The following is a 22,199-nucleotide window of genomic DNA, read 5'->3' as shown; positions in this document are numbered from 1 at the left end:
AAGGGGCACTGAGGGCACTAAGGACACAGGACAGAGGCACTAGGGGCACTAAGGACACAGGACAGAGGCACTAGGGGCACTAAGGACATGGGAAGGAGGCACTGGGGGTACTATGGACACAGGATGAAGGCACTGGGGACACTTAGGACATGGGAAGGAGGCACAGGGGGCACTAAGGATGTAGAAAGGGGTACTAAGGACATGGGAAGGAAGAACTGGGGTACTAAGGATATAGGAAGGGGCACTAAGGACATAGGAAAGGGCATTAAGGACATAGGAAGGAAGCACTGAGGGCACTAAGGACATAGGAAGGGGCACTGAGGGCACTAAGGACACAGGAAGGAGGCACTGGGGGCACTAAGGACACAGGACAGATGCACTGGGGCCACTAAGGACATGGGAAGGAGGCACTGGGGGTACTATAGACACAAGACAGAGGCACTGGGGGCACTTAGGACATGGGAAGGAGGCACTGGGGCACTAAGGACGTAGGAAGGAGTAACTGAGGGCACTAAGGACATAGGATGGGACTCTATGGACATAGGAAGGGGGCCACTGAGAGACAGGCAGACATGGTGCAACAGAGAAATATAGGAGGCCAGGGAGACAGAGACAGAAGGAAAGATAGACAGACAGGGGGCCAGGGAGAGACACAGACAGAGAGAATGACAGACAGACAGACAGTGTCCAAGGAGAAAGAGACAAAGACCCCCCCCCCAAAAAAAAAAAAATAGACATCTACTCTAGCAGCCATTAATGTAACGGGCTAGTAAACATATATTTAAAAATAATATGCCCTCAATTCTAATCATCAAAGAAAATTTTCAAGATCCACATTGAATTGAAATCTATCACCCATTACAATTGGTACATAAGACAACCCATGGGAAAGAAGTTTGATTTCAGACTCCTTTTAATTATACTGAGATAAATTCACTATTATGGATTCCTGGTTCTTTGGGATCTCATCCATGGGCGATTTCTATGTTGAGTTCTTCCTCTCCTGTCCCTTCGCTGCTGTAAATTGGTTCCTCTGCCTTAAACTTTGGGAATGAGGTTTAGTATGCAATACATTTTATCATGTGCTTTGCTTGAGTAATGCATTATTAAACTACATTTTCCATGATCTTTACGATAAAAAATAGGTTTAGTATTTCATTGAAACCAAAAATGTCAATAAAAGTGTAGAATAACTCCACATCATTTTGTTCTTGGTTGGGCTGAGAACTTTTCAGCTGCCCCTTGTGGTTTTTACCACACTGTTCATCAGAGCCATTCACCACAGTCTACCTCCTTGTTCCTTACCAAACTGTCATGCTTGTCTGACTCTTTTCTCCAGCACTCATCAGGAGGCCATCGTGCACGTACAGTTCAAAGTTAATCTGCCCTCCTAACAGTTTATTTGTAATATGCAGATGATATGAAAGAAGACAGAGTAATACAGGAGCTAGAATTACAGACCTCCGTTCAGCTGGTCCTTTTAATTAAGATCTCTCTGGTGACATCTTAATATTCATTTTGGGCATGCATTAGCCATCAGAACAGGGTGCCCATTTTAACTGAGAAGCAACTGACGAGGATCTCTGAAAACGGGGCACATATGTCCCAGCTCCAGAAATGACAGAAAAGCTCTAAATGACAATGGAGAAGCAGTTTTACGCCATTTGTCGCTTCTGGTCTGGTCCTTTGGCTTTGGTCTCTTTGTTCTTGTTTGTTTTTCCTGGGTTTGTTTCCTGCTGGACTCCTTGCATCCATTTTTAAACACCTGCCACAACATTTAAAATAATGACACGTAGTCATCACCATTAAACATACGGGGTTAGATTCAATTTGAAAAAATGAGTTGGGTGCTGTTTATAGCGGGATCCGTGCCTTGTACTTGTGACCTGGATTAACTACTGTTGGAAGCAGAATACTGACCTGAACTGACTCAATAGGACAATTTTGATGACCTTAGGTTCAAGTGCATTGGAATACAGCTCTTTCCTCCCCCAAAGCCTCGTTTAAGCTCTTTATGTTGTATTCATGCTTCAGGTTTACCCGGATGCTGTTGTCTCCTCACCTAAGATTTTGCATCATACTTTGAATGACAAGGGGAAAGATGAGGGGAGGGAAGGGAGACGTGAGGGTTTCCTGTAAGTTTGGTGGCCTTAAGGACCTGGTTGTTCAGACTTTTCGGTGCTCTGTCCTGAGGATGGTTTCAGTGATAGGACTCTCTAATCTGTTTTGATACTACCCTGCAAAAGTCCTTACCTTTTTAGTTCTCTCTCCTTATGAATCCTCGGATTGAACTATGATGCAAGAATCAAAACAGCTTTTTAAAAACTAGATCTTTCCCCCCCACCCCCCCCCCCCCGTGGTGAGATATAGAAGTTCTGGGGGTGAGGGGAAAAATGTGAAAAACTTCGATGCACATAAATCGAGACCATTTCTTGTTGGCATCTACTGGTATTGTTCCTGTTCAAATGCTGTCATAAGAACATACATAAGAACTTAAGAAGTGCCATCTCCGGAACAGACCCTAGGTCCATCAAGTCCGGCGATCCGCACACGCAGAGGCCCCGCCAGGTGTACCCTGGCATAGTAGTAGTCTCCATATCACTCTAAGCTTCTCATAAGAGATGTGCATCTAGCTTAACCTTACCTATGTCACCTTAAGCCACTCATAAGGAGATGTACATCTAACTTACCCTTAAACCCTGGAATGGTGGATTCCGCAATTATCTCCTCCGGGAGAGCATTCCAGGTGTCCACCACTCGTTGCGTGAAGCAGAACTTCCTGATATCTGTCCTGAACTTGTCCCCCTTTAGCTTTAGTCCATGTCCTCTTGTTCGTGTCACATTGGACATTGTAAATAATTTTTTATCCTGCTCTATTTGGTCGATTCCTTTCAGTATCTTGAAAGTCTCTATCTTTTCCCCTTGCAGTCTCCTCTTCTCAAGGGAGAACAATCCGTCTCTTAAGTCGTTCCTCATATTACAAGTTCTCCATGCCCTTTATTAGCTTCGTTGCTCGTCTCTGCACCCTCTCAAGTACTTTTAAATCCTTTTTTAGGTATGGAGACCAGTGCTGGATGCAGTATTCCAAGTGTGGTCTGACCATCACTCTATATAGCGGTAGTATTACTTTCTCCGATCTACTCGTGATTCCCTTCTTTATCAGGCCACGCATTGCGCCGACGGCTTCAGGGTCCTGTCGATTAATACGCCAAGGTCCCTTTCCTGTTCGGTTTTTCCTAGAGTTGCACCTGACATACTGTACTTGTGTTCCTTATTTTTTCTCCCTAAGTGCACGACTTTGCATTTTTCCACATTAAACTTCATCTGTCAGTCCTTTAACGGTTATAATGCCATTCAGTTCAATAAAGTGATTTCTTAAATAAATGGCTAAACTAACTAGATATTTTTCCAATGGCTTTATTCCATCTTCATGTATCCTGCACTGCCGTCCTTTGGATCTGTGCTCTTGGCTGGGAACTTTGATCTTATTTTTGCATTAGCAAGCGACCATACTTTGACTTATGTTTGTGTGTGCATAGCATAGTTATCATTGTTATGGTTTGGTTTGGTTGGGGTTTTTTTTTTTTAATTTTTGTTTGGCAAGACATGAATTTCCTTTTCAAAAGAAGGAGAGACAGAATGTAAAAGGTGTGCAGGGGATAACCAAACCTCCAATCTTCTGCTAACAACCACCGACTACAAGTTGTTCAAAAAAAAAATAAAAACCATACTCTTCAAGAAATCCTTGAAAAAGTCTTAACTTCACGAACACCTTCCTTCTTCCTATCTTTTTCCTGACTCTCCGAGACTACCTGATCTATTCTTTACCTTTGTAGGGTTCTTCACTAGTCATGACCACTGATCTCCTTTTGTAACACACCTACTATAAATCTTTTGTAATCCGCCTTGAACCGCAAGGTAATGGCGGAATAGAAATCTCCAATGTAATGTGATGTATTTGACTCCTAAGGTCTGGAAACCAGTAGCTCATCCTCACTCAGGAGTGGACTGGATTCTCTATTATTGCCGGTAAAATTTGACGGGCCGCTATTGCGGCCGTAAATGTAATGATTTCAAAAAGATGAGTCATTCTCAAAGAACCGTGCGTGCAAATGAGGTGAACTGAGGCTCACGGAGGGTCACTAAATTGACATGAGATGAGTCGCTGGTGATAGGGATTGGCACATGTGCAGAATCGTCCACGGAAAGAGGCATAATGTGCACATGTGCTGGGAAAAAGCTACGCCATAGGCACGCATATCATGGGCACGCCTTATTAGAAGGCAATATATGGACATGTCACAGACGCACGCCACGTGTGGCTGTTGTGTTAATCATAGCGCCCAAGACATGTTTTTGAGATTTTTTTCCCCCAAAACTATTATGCAACTATACTACTATAATTTATGTGAGTGGTGTATATTTTTTAAAATTTTATCTTGAGCCACAGCCAGAAACACACACCTGAGACGCACTTTTCACGGTACCAGCACCTCCAGACTAGCCGGCAATCTGTGGTCGTCAAAAGCCGGCAGTGATGGAGAATCGCCCGGAGTGCTGGTTTAAATATTGATGAGTCCATTTTAATATTTATGACCTCATCGCAATACATTTGCACGGCAGAGTCAGAGGCTGCTAGGAAATTCGGCGATCACGCGGTAAATACTGCCAGGCTAAACCGGCGATCATCGTTGAAGGCACGGTAAGTTTTGAGAATCCGGCCCTCGCTGGGGAGAACTGAAATGCAGGCTTGAGACTTACACATCAGGAATGACTGTGGTTTCCAGTGTCACAAAGCTGGATGTCCTGCACTTTACATATTCACAGCTGCCTGAGTAGAGGCGGTAATTGCCCCAGATGGCTGCAGGCCCGGATAGAGAGACCATACATACATTACTATTAGCAGCTGGAAAGGAGGGTTAGCTAAATGTGTCAGGCTTGCCAGCTAAGGGCTTTGACGTGCACAGCTGGTAATCTCTGTCGAAAAGGATATACACTAATGATGAACCCAGGAAGGGACAAACATAAAAAAGGTCTTTGATCCTCCTCATCTTTTTTATTAGATTGTAGCGTAAACCATTAATCTCGCCAATGCTGCCAGGACAGGTAATTAAAGCCAGGAGGCACAGAAACAAGAGCCTCGTCTTTTATAAGTCTGAAAAATGATGAGAGTTAAAACCAGCGACATTAAGACAAAATCAGCGAGGAAAGCAAGGAAGGGGCCTTACTTTAGTGTCTTAGAAAAAGCACAGGAATGGCTGTATTGGCGCAGTTCACACAAATGGGAAGAGACTCATAATCTATTTAAAAGCGTCAGCCGCTCCGGCCTAAGGGCCAAGAGGACTTTAGGGGCAGAGGTGCTTTCAGGTACTTGAGGTTTGACAGGTGGATTTGAGACACCTTCCCATGGTCCCATTAGTGGGTGAGGAGCTCATTTGGCAGGGAAAGTGGTGGGCCATTGGTCTATCCCTTTGAGAAACCTATGATACTGCTTTAAGCTATTTATTTTTTTTTTTTTTTTGGGGGGGGGGGGGGGTTAAACCATATCAGGTAACAAAATCCCATTCTTTCTGAGAGACATACCCAGGTCCCAGGATATAAGATTCTCTATCAGACTATATAATAGTTTTAAATCCTTGTTTCTGATTTGATGATCTGGTTCAGTATCTCTCTCTCTCTCTCTCAAATTCTCTGCTCCTCTCCAATCCTGTTTTTGTGTGTGTGTGTGTTTCTGGTGTCATCATCCTTCCTTTTTTTTTTTTTTTTTAGTTCCTCTATCGCAGGGATCTCAAAGTCCCTCCTTGAGGACCGCAATCCAGTCGGGTTTTCAGGATTTCCCCAATGAATATGCATTGAAAGCAGTGCATGCACATAGATCTCATGCATATTCATTGGGGAAATCCTGAAAACCTGACTGGATTCAGCCCTCAAGGAGGGACTTTGGGGACCTCTGGTTTAGAGAATTTGGCTCCTAAAGTCAAGAACAGGGGTGGGCAACTCCAGTCCTCGAGTGCCGGAATCCAGTTGGGTTTTCAGGATTTCCCCAATGAATATGCATTGAAAGCAGTGCATGCACATAGATCTCATGCATATTCATTGGGGAAATCCTGAAAACCCGACTGGATTGCGGCCCTCAATGAGGGACTTTGAGACCCCCTGCTCTATCAGTTATCAGGGCTGCTCCAGTCCGGTCCTTGAGATCTACTGGCAGGCCAGGTTTTCAGGATATCCACAATAAACATGCATGAGAGAGATTTGCAAATCCATCTCATACATATTCATTGTGGATATCCTGAAAACCTGGTCTGCCGGACTTGGGCAGCCCTGTGAGTCTATCTTTACTTTGTTTCTTTCTGTCAGTATGAGATATTATAATACAGTAGTTTCTCATCTTTATGCTATCCCATTCTCCTGCTTCTTTCCTTCTTCCTCTTCAGCCCTGGAAATTGTTTTTAGTTGACCTGTGACACCCTGCACAATGGGAAATATTTCTGTATCTTTCTGCTTCATTTTCATGGTCCCTGAGGATCTTCTCTGTCTTCACATGATGCACAGAATAATTGTTTTACACCCCACGCTTCTATTGTCGACGCTGGTCTCGTATTTTTCTCTTTTGCCCCTGTGCCGTTTTCTTGCATCCATCTTCTTCTTGGTTGGATTGAGGATGTTCCTGGTGATCGCAACATCTTCATTCTCAAAGAAGAGCAACTAAAATGGTTAAAGGGCTGGAGGAGTTGCCGTACAATGAGAGATTAGAGAAACTGGGCCTCATCTCCCTTGAAAAGAGGAGACTGAGAGGGGACATAATCGAAACATTCAAGATAATGAAGGGAATAGACTTAGTAGATAAAGACAGTTTGTTCACCCTCTCCAGGGTAGGGAGAACGAGAGGGTACTCTCTGAAGTTAAAAGGGGATAGATTCCGTACAAACGTAAGGAAGTTCTTCTTCACCCAGAGAGTGGTAGAAAACTGGAACGCTCTTCCGGAGGTTGTTATAGGGGAAAACACCCTCCAGGGATTCAAGAAAAAGTTAGACAAGTTCCTGCTGAACCAGAACGTACGGAGGTAAGGCTAGTCTCAGTTAGGGCACTGGTCTTTGATCTGGGGGCCGCCGCGTGAGCGGACTGCTGGGCACGATAGACCACAAGTTTGACCCAGCAGCGGCACTTCTTATGTTCTCAAGGGCCAGGATGCTACTGTGTGCTACTGGGGGCGTTTCCTATTATGGAGACATCCCTGCTTGTTGCTCTGGACTCTTAAAGGTAATGTCCTGGACTCTTGAAGACGACATATGTTTTAATTTCCAGAAAGTCTAACCTTAGCACATAGCACGCACAAGTCTCTGTTCTTTTCTGAAATTTACTTTATTAAATAAATTTCGCTAAATTACTCACACGGGACAGAACATATGCACCTTCGGTTGTCCAGAATTGCTGGTTATCCTTCAGTTCTTTCATTGGCCTTGTACCAACCATAAAAATGGAAGAATTATTTAAAAATAACATATCAAGCTATATTCCAAAAAGATCTTTGCGTTCTGAGAATTTGGCCCTACTGAAGACGACTGTGAATCCAAGGTTGGTTGATACTGGTCAAAAGAGCTTTTGTTGTGCAGGAGTTAAGTTTTGGAACTCCTTGGTAGGGCAGATACGGAATTGTTGTGAGAAGGGTATACGCAGTTATTTGTTGATGCTTTCTTTTAGACAGACCTTTGGCCCTACGTTATTAATCTTTAGCCAGGATTTCTAAGTTTTATTCTTATGCAAAGTTATGTTATCATTTTTTAGTTATGAATTTTTCAGGTTTGCCATACAACTCATTTTGAGGAATTGGAAGAACTGTGATAGATTAAATTACACTTTCTGGTGGGAATCTCTCTGTTATACTTTTAAAATGGAACGTTTGATGGCCGTACAACAGGGACGGTATAAGAAATTTATGGATGTTTGGGAACCATTGACTAAGTTCTGTAAGGAATGATTATTGATTTTATTTTATTGACCCTTAAGCATACACATCGGGGGAGGGTTTTGCACTGGAATTTCATTCAGGGAATATATGGAGGTCTCCTGTAGGTATGTACTTTTTCTGATTATTTGATGAGCGGGGAGAAATGGTTGTACATTAATGTCTGTAAGTTAATGTGCATTTTGTGTAAACTTATGTATATTGGAACAAAACAAACCAAAATTGCAGATGTGTACAACGATGTAGGCAAAATTTATTGTGACAACTAAAGTATATCTAAAAACCTTTTTACCAAACAGGGGACCCAACACGGTCCGTGTTTCGGACAACCTTCATCAGGGGTCCTATTAAGTACAAATACAACACAAAATACAATATTAAAATCATATTAAACAATATAAAAAAGTATATATAAAATAATAATAAAAGGGTAATAATAAAAAGACATGATGATCTTATTTAACCATACTATTAAACATTGTGATCTGATAACATAAAGACTTATGTATATTGAAATTGTTTGTTTGCACTAAGGTAGTTTGGAAATTTAATAAAGATTTACAAAAAAAAAGGTTTGCTTATATGTCTATTTTACTATGTTCTTAAAATTATGTATGTATATTCTGTTAACCGTTTAGTTCTAAACCTGTACATAACCATGCACATTATTTTCTTCTCATCTTTGTTTGTTTGTTGGATTTTTTTTTTTTGGGGGGGGGAGGGTAGATTTGGCAGTTTGCCTCCCTCTCCTTTTCTTTCCAGGTCTGCTGGAACCAGAGCTGCGATGCAGTACAATGAGCCTTCATTTGCAACTCCCCAAGGAATTCTACCTTATGGTATATCTACCCCAGTGTGGTCATTAGAATGAACTCTGCCACTAGGTGTCACACTTGAACAATAACCATAGGACCAACATTAGCATAGGCAGGGGTTCATCTGGACTCAGGACACACCTAGCCAGTCAAGTTTTCAGGATCCCCACAATGAATAAGATACACTTGCATGCACTTAGACTTTTAGAGAATGACACAGGGACAAATCTTTTCCCCGCAGAAACTCATTTTCCTGTCCCTGCCCCATTCCGGCAAGCTCCGTCCTCATCTGCACAAGCCTCAAACACTTTAAAATCATAAGTAGCAACATTCTAGAGCTCAGATTGTGATGTCATAATGCCTCATTCCACCAATGCCTGAGCTCCGTCCTCATCTGCACAAGCCTCATATACTTTAAAATCATAAGTAGCAACATTCTAGAGCTCAGATTGTGATGTCATAATGCCTCATTCCACCAATGCCTAAGCTCCGTCCTCATCTGCACAAGCCTCATATACTTTAAAATCATAAGTAGCAACATTCTAGAGCTCAGATTGTGATGTCATAATGCCTCATTCCACCAATGCCTAAGCTCCGTCCTCATCTGCACAAGCCTCATATACTTTAAAATCATAAGTAGCAACATTCTAGAGCTCAGATTGTGATGTCATAATGCCTCATTCCACCAATGCCTAGCTCCGTCCTCATCTGCACAAGCCTCAAACACTTTAAAATCCTAAGTAGCAACATTCTAGAGCTCAGCTTGTGATGTCATAATGCCTCATTCCACCAATGCCTAAGCTCCGTCCTCATTTGCACAAGCCTCAAACACTTTAAAATCCTAAGTAGCAACATTCTAGAGCTCAGATTGTGATGTCATAATGCCTCATTCCACCAATGCCTGAGCTCCGTCCTCATCTGCACAAGCCTCATATACTTTAAAATCATAAGTAGCAACATTCTAGAGCTCAGATTGTGATGTCATAATGCCTCATTCCACCAATGCCTAAGCTCCGTCCTCATCTGCACAAGCCTCATATACTTTAAAATCATAAGTAGCAACATTCTAGAGCTCAGATTGTGATGTCATAATGCCTCATTCCACCAATGCCTAAGCTCCGTCCTCATCTGCACAAGCCTCATATACTTTAAAATCATAAGTAGCAACATTCTAGAGCTCAGATTGTGATGTCATAATGCCTCATTCCACCAATGCCTAGCTCCGTCCTCATCTGCACAAGCCTCAAACACTTTAAAATCCTAAGTAGCAACATTCTAGAGCTCAGCTTGTGATGTCATAATGCCTCATTCCACCAATGCCTAAGCTCCGTCCTCATTTGCACAAGCCTCAAACACTTTAAAATCCTAAGTAGCAACATTCTAGAGCTCAGATTGTGATGTCATAATGCCTCATTCCACCAATGCCTAAGCTCCGTCCTCATCTGCACAAGCCTCATATACTTTAAAATCCTAAGTAGCAACATTCTAGAGCTCAGATTGTGATGTCATAATGCCTCATTCCACCCATGCCTAAGCGCCGTCCTCATTCGCACAAGCCTCAAACACTTTAAAATCATAAGTAGCAACATTCTAGAGTTCAGATTGTGATGTCATAATGACTCTTTCCACCAATGCCTAAGCTCCGTCCTCATCTGCACAAGCCTCAAACCCTTTAAAATCATAAGTAGCAACATTCTAGAGCTCAGATTGTGATGTCATAATGCCTCATTCCACCAATGCCTAAGCTCCGTCCTCATCCGCCCAAGCCTCAAACACTTTAAAATCCTAAGTAGCAACATTCTAGAGCTCAGTTTGTGATGTCATAATGCCTCATTCCACCAATGCCTAAGCTCCTTCCTCATCTGCACAAGCCTCAAACACTTTAAAATCACAAGTAGCAACATTCCAGAGCTGAGATTGTGATGTCATAACTATCTCACGCATGTTCATTGTGGGTGTCTAGAAAACCTGACTGGCTAGGTGTGTCCTGCGGACTGGGCTGAGAAACCCTGGTTCAGAGTGAGCAAGGAAGTGAACTAAGCTACCGCATCATTGGAAAAGGGATTGGGATTTGATATTCTGCCTTTCTGTGGTTATGATCAAAGTGGTTTATATATAATATACAGGTATTTATTTTATACCAGGGCAACGTAGGGTTAAGTGACTTGCCCAGAGTCACAAGGACCTGGGTACCATTGGGATCCCCATCCACATGCGCCACGAGCACGGCGTGGCCTCCCACCAATCCAACCTACATTGAGTGTGGGCAGTGGTGTAGCGAGGGTGAGAGGTGCCCTCCCCACCCTCTTTCTACCCCGCCCCCTCTTGCTGTGCAAGCACGCCCCCTTCCCTTCCCCGTACCTTTGTAATGTTCACGGCGCAGGCAGCAACCCCCACCTGCTTCTTGCCCCAGCTCTTCCTCTGATGGCGTGTGTCCAGGAAGTGACATCAGAAGCAGAGTCGTTACTGCTCGTGCCGCGAACGTTGAGAAGGCATGGGGGTAGGGAAGCGGCACACACGCGCGGTAGGAGGGGCAGAGAGGAGGACTGGTGCTGGTGCCCCCCACCAAGCGGGCGCCTGTGGCAGATTGCTCCCCCGCCCCCCCTTACCACGTCACTGAGTGCGGGGGAGGGTTAGCATCAACAGTCCATTAAAGGCAAGTGCTAAGGACCCTGACTCCCTATCTCTGCTACCACCAGCTCTTCCATAGCTTCCCCGCTGTTAACACCAGACCTGCAGGCAAATTACACCGCAGTGAATGCTCAGAGGGTTCGTGCGCCAGGGTCAACGCTAAATGGATGTTAATGAGCTCCGTCAAACTTTCTTCCCGGTGCACAAAGGGAAGTGCTGCACTGCATGGAAGGAAATGATGGCCCAGAACATTGAAAATTACCGTCGGGTCAGGGGCAGCCTTGAAGGTTTTCAGGAGAAGATTTCTTGTCAATTTCTCACATTTATTTATAGCATTTATAACCTAAGTGGTATACATTCAGGTCCTCAAGCATGTTTCCCTGTCTGTCCCGGTGGGCTCACAATCTATCTAATGTGCCTGGGACAATGGGGGGATTAAGTGACTTGCCCAGGGTCTCAAGGGTCAGCGTGGGCTTGAACCCACAACCTCAGGGTGCTGAGGCTGTAGCTATAACCGCTGCTCCGCTCTAGAAATCAAAATATAGTAAAAGTGAGCCAAGAAAAGGACAATCAAGCCATTGTGACATCACTGATGAGGTTGGCTCTTATTGGAGGAATGAGGCATTGTGACATCACAGTATCAGCTCTGGTTACCAGAAACGTTTCAGACTATGTATTCAGTTTTCTATACTGATCTCCCAGGGGAGATCTCAGTTTACATGAATTTATTTAGGTAATCGAGCATTTTTCCCTGTCTGTTCTGGCGGGCTCACAATCTATCTAATGGACCTGGGGCAATGGGGGGATTAAGTGACTTGCCCAAGGTCACAAGGAGCAGCGTGGGTTTGAACCCACAACCTCAGGGTGCTGAGGCTGTAGCTTTAACCACTGTGCCACAATCATTAAGGGCTCTGGTCTTCTTTATGTGCTGATAATAATAAAACACATGACTGAGCAAAACCATGAAAGCACACACTGGCCCCTGTTTATATGTGTTTGAATAAGAGTTCTTTGAACATTTTAAGTGCAATCAGTGGCATAGCAAGGGTGGGAGGTGCCCAGGCTGGTGGTACTCCCTTACCCTCTTCTCCGCCAGGAAGTGACATCAGAGTGAGAGCCGAGGCTGGCACGAGCAGCAGACCAGAGCTGTTGCTCGCACCAGCGAAGAGCTAGAGGTAGGGGAGGGGGTGGGGAAGGGAAGGGGTGCAAATGCAGTGGGGGGAGGGGCGGGAAGGAGCAGAAGCAGAGAGGAGAGGTGCCGGCGCCCCCACCAAGATGACACCTGGGGTGGTTCGCCTCCTGTCCCTCCTTACTACACCACTGCAAACAATTTATGAAAGGCTCATGTTTAAAAAACGTGGAAGAACATCACTGGTGTGTGTTTGCACTTCCAGCATGTGCACAAGAGCTGGGCTTTGCCGCAAAATCCTTGTGCACATGTGGCCAGGCACGTTCCTCCCCTTGTTTCATTTTGATAGCCCGGTATTTGCATATCATTTCTTTTGAGCATGGCTTAGCTATTTTGCACTATGGGATTTTGTGTCATGGAGCAGAAGAGCAAGCTTGGACCGGGGACCTTTCACCTGGCAGTGGCTGCTAAGAAGGCAAATAGAATGCTAGGCATCATCAAGAAGGGTATTACAACCAGAACGAAAGAAGTTATCTTGCCATTGTATCGAGCGATGGTGCGTCCGCATCTGGAGTACTGCATCCAATATTGGTCGCCGTACCTTAAGAAGGATATGGCGATACTCGAGAGGGTTCAGAGGAGAGCGACACGTCTGATAAAAGGGATGGAAAACCTTTCATACGCTGAGAGATTGGAAAAACTGGGACTTTTTTCCCTGGAGAAGAGAAGACTTAGAGGAGATATGATAGAGACTTACAAGATCATGAAGGGCATAGAGAGAGTAGAGAGGGACAGATTCTTCACACTTTCAAAAAATAAAAGAACAAGAGTGCATTCAGAAAAGTTGAAAGGGGACAGATTCAGAACGAATGCTAGGAAGTTCTTCTTTACCCAGCGTGTGGTGGACACCTGGAATGCGCTTCCAGAGGGCGTGATAGGGCAGAGTACGGTACTGGGGTTCAAGAGGGAATTGGACAACTTTCTGCTGGAAAAGGGAATAGAGGGGTATAGATAGAGGATTACTGCACAGGTCCTGGACCTGTTGGGCCGCCGCGTGAGCGGACTGCTGGGCACGATGGACCTCAGGTCTGACCCAGTAGAGGCATTTCTTATGTTCTTATGTTCTTAATGCAAGCAACACGGAAACCTCGAGCACCGGATCCAATCAGTGGGCGCACAATTCATGAGGATCCAGTGTGTTCATCCTTCTCCTGCATCCCAGTCGTTTCTTTAGATGATTCAGGCATCTTCAAAGTGATGAGTAGAAAAGTTGTAATGGAGAGCTGTAGAAAATCCGACCGATGGGAACGGGCGGAAACTAAAGACTGGGGATTAGGGGGAAGCAGGGGGAAATGGGTAGGGCTCGGGCATGCCCAGTGGGGCCCGGGCACTGCACGTGCTCAGAGAGAGAAAAAAAAAAATCTCTCTGAGCTATTGGAGAGCTTATCCGCAAATTGGGAGCTGTTGGGACAACACCCATATGTGGCTGACTATCCTGCTGCCCACGGAGAACCTACGTTACAGGTAAGTAACTACACTTTCCTGCTTATGTCTTTACCACATCATCTCATTTATGGGTTTCCAGTCTATTGGAGGATTCAGTTCAAATGTGCTACTGTCAGTGATAGTTAAAATTCTGTATGGGATCTTTACCCTGTTGGTCCGTTTCTTTCAATTCATGTAAAGTTTCCAAGTTTAGGAGCTTTCATAAATATAAACTTGGGTTTCCTACTGTTAAGAGAATTAAAACTATGGCTAATTTCTGTCAATTATTTGTAAAATTTGGAATGGACTCCCTTCTGCAGTTTCTCTTGCTCTAAACCGCCCAGAACTACTGGTAGGGTGGTATACAAGAAAATAAATGATTATTATTCTTCTTTCTCATTTACCAATTTTTGGGAAAGTGCTAGAAACCTACGTACTTCAGAAATTTCTGACTGATTCCCCTGTATCAAGCTAACGACTATAGAAGCTAAGGTCTTGTCCAATTCCCTATATATATTGTTAATATTTTGTTAACCGAGTCGAGCCCTATTGTAGGGATGAATCGGTATATAAAACCAAAGATTGGCTCTACACGTTTGTTTATTTATTAAAGATTTATTAACTGCCTTCCTGGAGAAATTCACCCAAGGCGGTGGCTTTGCCAGCATAGCACAATATAAATTTCAATCATCCAAAATTAAAATCAGTGTGTTTATCTGGCTTATTATTAATCAAACATTTATGTTTTCACTTATCACATATTTTCTAAGCAAATCGCATCAATAACATTTATAAAATCAGATAAAACCTACAGATTATATGCATGTAAATATTTATTTCTCTGTAATTAAGGCCAATCCTGTGTGTCTCTCTGTGAATTTGTAACATAATGTGTCTGGCATCTCTCGCCAAGCAACTGTCTCTATTTCTCCCTCCCCCACCTCTTTTGCTTGTGAAGCCCCTCACGGTCAGCCAGGCTTTGTTAATCACAGGACTGGCTGTATAAGGCAGGTCTAAGTATACAATGTTAATCTCTATACAGGGAGGGATACTGGGAACATGAGAGAGGGGGGCTTTGAGAGGGAGGGAGCTGACCGAATACTGTTAGGAGAAAGGGAGGGATCAAGAGAAAGGGAGGGAAGGCGATGGGTGGAAGGAGAGCTAGGATCTACAGCATCCCAGCCACACTCTCAGTTTGTGGGAGAGTGAGGGAAGAAGCAGAGACCCCCCACCCCGCTGTATAAGAAGTCCTGAGGCCAGAAAGACACAGCATCAGTATTCTTTGCTTTCATCTGGGCAGGCAACTTTTTCCTCCCCTTTCCTAGTTCACATGTTCAGTTTCCCTATGTTGAACTGAAAAGAGTAAAGCCTACTACAGCAGGGATGGAGATGGAGCGGCTGAGGGGGGCTGGTCTGAAGTGGCTACTCGGGCTCTTTATAACAGGACTGGAGGATATAAGGTCGTCCGGATTATAACTCATGCAGTGAAGGAAGGAGAGACGAGAGGGATAATTAAAAACAAGAACGAGAATCAGCACAAAGACATGAAGGAAGGCACACTTTGGAGATGTCCCTTATGGGTTGTACGTAACTGAAGGATGCTCTTGCACGTCTTGGTGCGGGCTGGTGGATTTACAGGGACTCTGGATGTCCTTGTCTTGCACTGGGGAATTCTGACGGGACAGGTAAGAGTTTGGCTTCTCTGAAACTTCTAGGCATTACGATCCTGCCTTGCTCTCTTAATTATACTAAACGAAACCTTAAGTTTATATACTGCATCTTCTTCATAAAGACAGAGCTCGGCACGGTTTACAGGTACTTTAATAAATGATGGAAGAGCATAATAAGAATTAGTGGTTATAAAGGGGGTGGCGAGCTTTACATTTTTGAGAAAAGCCAGGTTTTCAGATGCTTTCGGAATAATTGGAAGGAGCCCAGATTCCCCAGCAGGGCAGGAAGGTTATTCCAAAGCTCGGTGATGTTGAAGAAAAGAGATTGCCCTAATTTTCCTGCCTAGATGACGCCTTTTAACGAGGGGAAAGATAGTTTATGGGCTCCTTTTACTAAGGTGCGTTAGGGCCTTAACGCGCAGAATAGCGCGGCTAAATTGCCACGAGCGCTAGACCTTAACGCTAGCATTGAGCTGGCTTTATTCTAGAAGCGTACCGTGCGGTTTAGCGCGTGGTAATTTCGTGTTTGAGCTAAAAACGCTAGCGCACCTTAGTAAAAGGAGCGCTAAGTTTTTGGGTGGATCTGGTAATGTCAGGTCTCGGAGAATTCCAAGATAGTGGAATTAGGGGAGGAAGAATACCCACATCGGTTCAAAGAGAGTGGAAAATGTTGCCTCTGATCCCTTGGAGGAAAGAAGCCAGCCAGCCAGTGTCAGCGGAGCTTTTGAAACTGTTGGATTTCTGCTTCACCTGCTGAGGGTTCTGGCTTTCTTAGTCTTTTCCCCTACTTTGCCAGCCCTCCCTTCCCTCATATCTGCCTCCCCCTCTTTGTCACCAACCCGTCTTCCCTCTCTCTTCTTCCTACTTTGTGTTGCCTCTCTTGCTCGGCTCCTTTTGCTTTCTCTCTCTTTCCTCTGTTTTTCTTGTTTTGTTTTCCTACTTTGACGTCCCTTTCCCTTTCTTCTCTCTCTTTTGCCGTCTCTTTGCATTCCCTTCCTCTCCCTCCATTACTTTTCCTCTTTCTTCCTCCATTGTTTTCCACCTCTTTCTTTTCCCCATCCCTTCCTGCTCTATGTCCTCACCTTTGTTGCTGTATCAGTTCCTATTTAAGGAATGATTATTTTTATAAGACTAGCTTCTCTGCTTTGCTTTTGGCTACTGTGTAGTTTTCTGGAAGATTGGTAAGTGTCATTCTTTAGTGTCTATCTCAGCCTCGGTCCTTCTACACCAGCGTTCTTCAGTGCAAGGCTTGAGGGTCAGTGGCTGTGCCCATTCGTACTCTGATTCTTATGTGAGCCAAGTATAGGATAATTGAGCCATTGTGACATCACTGCTGAGGTTGGCTCTTAGGCATTGGTGGAATGAGGCATTATGACATCACAATCTCTGAGCTCTGGAATGTTGCTACTCTCTGGGTTTCTGCCAGGTACTTGGGACCTGGGTTGGCCACTGTTGGAAACAGGATGCTGGGCTTGATGGACTTTCGGTCCCAGTACCACAGGAAACCATCCCATGTCATTTTTTCAGTGTCTATCTCAGCCTCAGTCCTTCTATACCGGTGTTCTTCAATGCAAGGCTTGAGGATCAGTGGCTGGGCCCATTCGTACTCTGATTCTTATGTGAGCCAAGTATAGGATAATGTTTCCTTCCCACTTTTCCCTTTATTTCTTCTCACTTTTTTACATTTCTCCTTTGTTCTGATCCTTGTTACCTGGATTGGCCTACATGAAGATGGGATAATGGGCTAGATGGACCATTGGTCTGACCCAGGAAGGCTATTCTTACGTGCTTTCCCTTCAGTTTTGTCTGCACAGTTGAGGTTGAAGGGTATTAGGCACTTGCCCTAGGCAGACCTTCAGCCCTGTGCCCCCTCAATCAACTTTTAAATTCTCTGGATCCGCAACCATCATGATCACCCCAATACCAACCCTCCTAGAATAACCAGGCTACATGGGGCAGTTGAAAATGACCCATTCATGGCTTTGACAAACCCCCCTCAATGAAACAGCTGCACTAGGCGACTGTTTATTCCTGCCTAATTATTGGGTTGATCCCGAGTCTCTTTAATTTTTATATTTGGACACTGTACCATGAATCTCACTTTAAGGGCTACATTTTCTCGTAAAAGCTTTAGATTGCTTTTTCACAGGCAAACAGAGTTATCCCTCTTAAATGAGTCCTGTCCGGATATTTTGCTCAATGACAGCCCCCCCCCCCCCCCAAAGGCTCAGCGATGTTCTGAGCGCTGCCATATGTAGGGATCTGGATTCAATTCTCAGCTCAGGTCTTTAGATCTCTTGGCCAGCAGGGACGGGAGACAGCAGAGAGAAACCCTGGGGGAGAAAGTCACCAGGACGACACCTGGAAGCCAGATTATGGGCACCTTATTGCAGGATTCAAGAGGGTCAGCATTGGGTCAGTGTGAGATCTGGCCTTCCATCAAAAGCCATCACTGTATGCCAGGGCTAATTTGAGAAGCTGTATAAAATAATGGATGAAGGACTGGGCCAGTTATAAAGGAAAGTTTAGATCAGGGGTGTCCAACTTGCAGCCCTGTTAAGTATTTTGTGCGGCCCCGGTCGAGGGCGATGCAGTGTTTTCCTCCACTGCCCCTGGGTGTTTACTGTCTTGCCGGCTCCCTCCTTTGTCTTGCTGCAGCATTTGCGTGTTTGTGCGACCCCAGAAACATTTTTTTCCAGCCAATGCGGCCCAGGGAAGCCAAAAGGTTGGACACCCCTGGTTCTAACACCTATCTGGCATTTAGAAAATTGTTAGAAACTTACTTGTTTGGTACATTTTTTAACTAATGGGCTGTAATTCACTGTGAACATTCAGTATCTTTTCTCTTTAAACCGCACAGAACGGAGACATAGCTGCGATATACAAGCATATTGTTATGTCATGTTAGTTATGTTATGTTCTAACTGAGCTGGTAGGAGCAGTAGGATTCTGATGAGTCAAAGCCAGAGGACATAATTTGAGGTTGAGGGGTGGTAGATTCAGGGGCAATGTTAGGAAATTCTACTTTACGGAGAGGGTGGTGGATGCCTGGAATGCGCTCCCGAGAGAGGTGGTGGAGAGTAAAACTGTGACTGAGTTCAAAGAAGCGTGGGATGAACACAGAAGATTTAGAATCAGAAAATAATATTAAATATTGAACTAAGGCCAGTACTGGGAAGACTTGCACGGTCTGTGTCTGTGTATGGCCGTTTGGTGGGGGATAGGCTGGGGAGGGCTTCAGTGGCTGGGAGGGTGTAGATAGGCTGGAGTAGGTTTTAACGGAGATTTCGGCAGTAGGAACCCAAGCACAGTACCGGGCAGAGCGTTGGATTCTTGCCCAGAAATAGCTAAGAAGAAAAAATTAAAAAATTGAATCAGGTTGGGCAGACTGGCTGGACCATTTGGGTCTTTATCTGCCGTCATCTACTATGTTACTATGTTAGCTCCAACTGTATACATGCTTTTTGTAAAATCATAATAGGCAAAATTTATTTTTGAGAAAGGGGTGTGGTTTGTGGCAGCTTGAAATAATGAAACGGATTTCTTGTCTGTTGCATTACGTGTTATTATCCAGTATTTCTACACCACTAATATCGATTACATTTCAAAGTGGTTTACAAAATAAGAAGCTAGATATAATCATTCCAGGAATTACAAAGTCATAACTCAAAAATCAAACTTGAGTTAAGATTCAGTCAAGATGGTATGTGTTTCTTGAACTACATAGTAACATCCTTTACAATAATAAAAGCCTAAGTGCGCATGTGCACTTACAACTGCGTGTTCCCTGCCGCCGTGGTGTCTGACTCCTTGGTCATGTTTGATTTGCGGCGGCAACAGAATTAAAGGATGATCAGGTCAAAAAGGTGAGTGAGCGAAGGAAAAAGCACAGCGCCGTTGGGACAAAGCAAAGTCTTACTGCGAGGTTATCAGAGCTGAGCATGGCACTTTACACACGTGATGTGTGTGTTTTGCATGGTGTGAGCGAGTTGGGAAAATTGGGGATGGAATAAAAGCAATTGTATAGGGTAAGAACGGAATGGACTGTGTGTAGCGTGTGGCAGAAAGAAGTGGAGGGGTAGAGGGGAAAGGGGCTGCTTTGGGGGGAGGGGTGTGCTGGGGGGCAGGCAGCAATCTAGGTTTGCTTGGGGGGGGGGCCCGAAAGAGATAGGCAGGGAGCCAGGGAGAGAGACAGAGAGACAGACATAAAAAAATGGAGGGGGAGAGAGCAAAGGGCTGCTTTGGGGGGGGAGGGGTATGCTGGGGGGGGGGGGCAGGCAGCAATCTTGGTTTGCTTGGGGGGGGGCAGAAAGAGATAGGCAGAGGGCAAGGGAGAGAGACAGACATAAAAAAGTGGAGGGGGAGAGGGAAAAAGGCTGCTTTGGGGAGAGGGGTGTGCTGGGGGGTAGGCAGCAATCTTGGTTTGCTCGGGGGGCCAGAGAAAGATAGACAGGGGGCCAGGGAGAGAGACAGACAGAAAGAAAAACAGACAGACAGCAGCTAAGGAGACAGAAAGAAAGACAGACAGACACATCTATTCTAGCACCTGTTAATGTAAGGGGCTTAAAGACTAGTAGCAATATACTTGTATATTGCAGCTACCTCTCAGTTTTGTGCAGTTTACAGAGTAAAGATACCGGACGTTCACAGTGAATTACAATGCATTAGTTAATTTACCAAACAAGTAAGTTTTTAACAATTTTCTAAATGCCAGATAGTTGGAACTTAATATAAAATTACCAAGATGTTTATCCAATATGCCTGATAAGATCGAATTCTGCCAAAGAATCGAGTGTAAACACATCCCTTAACAAATGGAAAGTCAAATATCCGTGAACCCCATGCAGGGCGTTTTCTATTAGCAAATCCAAAGTGGTCAAGAAAATAATAAGGTAAAAGACCATGTAAAGACTTAAAACATATACAACCAAACTTAAACAATATTCTCGCCTCAATTGGCAGCCAGTGCAATTTTGGGCAATATTTTGTCTTGATAGCAGAACAGAAAACAGTTTGCTATGTAATGGTAATATATTCCATAATTTAGGAGTCCAATAGAAAAAAGTAGCTAAGAAAACTTTCTTTCACTTTACACCTTTACATGATGGAAATATTAGTTTTAAATGATTTTTAAGCTCCATAATTAGAATGCAGTGTTTTAGCCCAGTGTTTTTCAACCTTTTTACACCTATGGACCGGCAGAAATAAAAGAATTCTTCTGTGGATCGGCATCGGTCCGTGGACCGGCAGTTGAAGAACACGGGGCTTAGTCGTGGGCCAGACCCCGCCCATCCCTACCCAATCTCCACCCCAGACCCCACCCCCATAATAGTACTAATTGCACCTTGCACATCCCGTGCCTCATCTGGAAGCCTTCCCTCTGACGTTGCTTCCGGTTCAGGCGCAGAATGCCCGTAGGAGCCACTGCCCGTGGCTTTGTGCACTGAATCAATTAGGAAGAGGGAGCTGGCTCGAAGATAACGCCGCATCGATCACCTCTGGCCCACGGAACTCTCACAGGGACCCCCCGGGGATGGAAGGCTTTGGAAGCAGGGTCCGTCCATATAATATAATGGACACGTCAGCCTTAGTAAAAGAGGGGGTTTATAAGTTAATTACCTAAACAGAAAACAAAAAAAGGGTTCCACCAAAGAGATTCCACAAGGAAAACAGCAGCACAAACACAAAATAAACTGTGGAATTGATGATCCTGTCAGAAGTAATTGCTGCTTTTTATGGGGACGGGCGGGGATGGAGGTAATTCCTTGCGGAGGTGGGTGGGGACAGAGAGGATCCTGATGGGGACGGGTGGAGACGGAGAGGATCCTGGAGGGGATGGGTGGGATTAAGTCGATCCTCGTATTCCAGTTTCTCCATACCTTTTACTAGTTTTGTTGCTCGTCTCTGCACCCTCTCCAGCAGGTTTTTTTTTACAGTCGTTTGTGCTAACCCAGTATCACTGAATACCATATTTCATAAGGTGTTTCTTTAACGATTTCTTAAATCCCCTCGATGTTGCTCTCCATTCCAGTGCCAACCAAAGATATCTGTTAACGCAGGTCATGACAAATGTGGAAACTGCAACATGTGTCTTCACAGTTGGGTGACACAGATTTATGTTCACCCACAGAGCCGCAAAGAGTATAGTCTTAAACATAAATCAAACTGTAATGCTAGTCTTGCCATATATCTCATCCAGTTTCCATGTGAGTTGATTTAGGTAGGAGAAACTAAAAGAATGATGCAGTCAAGAACATAGGAGTTGTACAAACAGAAATATTACCTCAGCTCTCCTTGTAGACCATTGGAATGGGGCAGGTCATGATGCAAGAGATATACAAGTTTTGGTATTTAAGATTGCTAAACAAAGTCCGAGAGGAGGTAACATGGATTTTGCTACAAGAACAACGTACAATATACGAGGGGCTGCTGGAAAGTTCTCATCCCAGCCAAGAAGAGATTGATGTGGAGCCATGAAACTTACGAGCTGTTCCACACTTTTC

At 44.4% G+C, this 22,199-nt stretch overlaps 1 protein-coding gene across 2 annotated transcripts in view; it reads left to right on the top strand.

Annotated features, from left to right (window-relative positions):
• Window positions 1-15,338: 15,338 nt before the first annotated feature.
• The window catches only part of DRD4 (dopamine receptor D4), a 32,983-nt gene continuing 26,122 nt past the window's right edge, over window positions 15,339-22,199 (top strand). For both annotated transcript variants that reach the window (XM_033958842.1, XM_033958840.1), the window contains exon 1: window positions 15,339-15,711. The gene's annotated coding sequence lies outside the window, so the exon portion shown is untranslated. The remainder of the gene's footprint in view (window positions 15,712-22,199) is intronic.

This window comes from Geotrypetes seraphini, chromosome 9 (genome assembly GCF_902459505.1).
Source record: "Geotrypetes seraphini chromosome 9, aGeoSer1.1, whole genome shotgun sequence".
NCBI lineage: Eukaryota > Metazoa > Chordata > Amphibia > Gymnophiona > Dermophiidae > Geotrypetes > Geotrypetes seraphini.
Note: the sequence above shows the minus strand (reverse complement) of the source record. Positions and strands in the feature narration are given on the sequence as shown.